Source organism: Elephantulus edwardii, unplaced genomic scaffold (genome assembly GCF_000299155.1).
Source record: "Elephantulus edwardii isolate Elephantulus edwardi_28Jun2011 unplaced genomic scaffold, EleEdw1.0 scaffold00298, whole genome shotgun sequence".
NCBI classification, from domain to species: Eukaryota; Metazoa; Chordata; class Mammalia; order Macroscelidea; family Macroscelididae; genus Elephantulus; species Elephantulus edwardii.
Window position 1 is genome coordinate 2,956,021 of NW_006400048.1, and position 1,765 is coordinate 2,957,785.

At 45.3% G+C, this 1,765-nt stretch overlaps 1 pseudogene; it reads right to left on the bottom strand.

The window, feature by feature from the left end:
• Positions 1 to 917: 917 nt before the first annotated feature.
• Positions 918 to 1,765, bottom strand: part of LOC102866450 — a 20,542-nt pseudogene continuing 19,694 nt past the window's right edge.

Consider the following 1,765-nt stretch of genomic DNA (forward strand, 5'->3'; position numbering starts at 1 on the left):
AACAATAGCACCATGCAGTATTTGCCATTTTGTGCCTGAGATACTTCACTCAGCATAATATCCTCCAGGATCATCCATTTTGAATAATAATGCATGAGTTCCTTGTTTTTCAATGCAGCGTAATATTCCATTGTGGGAATATACTACAGCTTCTCTATCCATTTGTTTGTTGGCGGACACTTAGGTTGTTTCCAACTCTTTGCTATTGTGAACAAAGCCATGATAAACTGCATATATCTGCTTGGATGTCGGTTTGGTCTCTTTGGGGTATATTCCCAGTAGTGGAATTGCTGGGTCAAATGGTATCTCTATTTGCAACTTTTTGAGAAAGCGCCATACCGCCTTACATAGTGGTTGCACCATTTTACACTCCCACTAACAGTGAATAAGGGTTCCAGTTTCTCTGCAACCTCACCAGTATTTGTTGCTTGCTGTTCTGTTAAATATTGCTATTCTGACTGGGGTGAGATGATATCTCATAGTTGTTTTGATTTGCATCTCTCTTAGAGCTAGGGATTTTGACATTTCTTCATGTGCTTGTTAGCCATCTGAATGTCTTCTTTGGTGAAGAGTCTGTTCATATCCTGTGCCCATTTTTCTGTTGGATTATTTACCTTTATCTTGTCGTGGTGGACATTTTTGGGTTTTTTGTTGTTGTTATTGTTGTTATAAATACACATTTGGTGAGTGAGGGGCGACAGAGGAGGCACTGTACAGAGCTGGTATAGGCTTGGAGGCTGAGCACCACACAGAGAGAAAGACACAGTCCGCTCAGTGGGGCAACATTCTGGGGCCGGTAACACTTGCTTGGTCGATGAGAGCCCCCAGAGGGTCCTGTGTGGGCCTGGGGGGCCCGGGCACCCTGGGGCTCCCTGGTCTGAGGTTCCTGGGTGGTATTGGCAACAGCAGCTCCCTGCTCAGCTCACATCATTCATGGCCTTGCCGGCAAACTCAGGCAGCACGAAGGCTGCTGCTTGCATGTCTGAGTTGTAGTACTTGAGCTGCCTCTGCTCCACCTGCGCCTGTGTCAGCTGCTGCAAGGGCTCCTGAAAGTAGGTGCTTGGGTTCTTGCTGCACAGCATGAAGCTGGTCTGGCCACTGGGGTAGGTGTGGATGGTCTAGTAGGTGTAGGCCACCACGGGGTAGAGGGACTTGCAGAACTGCCGCATCTCCTTGATGAGGTCCAGGTGCAGTCACTGGCACTCCCCCTGGCAGCAGAGAATGCCATCCTCCTTGAGGGCTGTCTTCATGAGCTGGTAGTAGGATTCTTTGAAGAGGCTCTCAGCGGGACCCATGGGGTCTGAGGAGGAGTCCGTGATAATAATATCAAAAGCATCCTGGCTCTGCTTCATGAATTCAAAACCATCATCTACATGGAGGGTCAGCTGTTTTTCGTTTGTTTTTGTTTTTTTTTTTTGCATCAATACATATTTTTTATTCATTTTAATAAACATTTACAGAGATTTTGGATTTCCATTCATTCATTGCCACACTTTTCTCCCTGCCCACCCCTCCCCACCAGTTCGTGCCCCTCTCTGAAAAGGAAAAGAAAAAAAATTCCTTCATTGTAGCCAATCGCCATGCCTGGAAGAAACTTCTTTTTTTATTATTAAATTTTATTAGTTTTAATGAACATTTACAGAGATTTTGGGTTTTCATTCATTCATTGTAGCACTGTTTTCTCCACCCTCATCCCCAGTTCGTTCTTCTTTCCCCCTTCCCAATGTCTGTTTTAATTGTCCAATTGCCACAGTGCTTGTCAAAG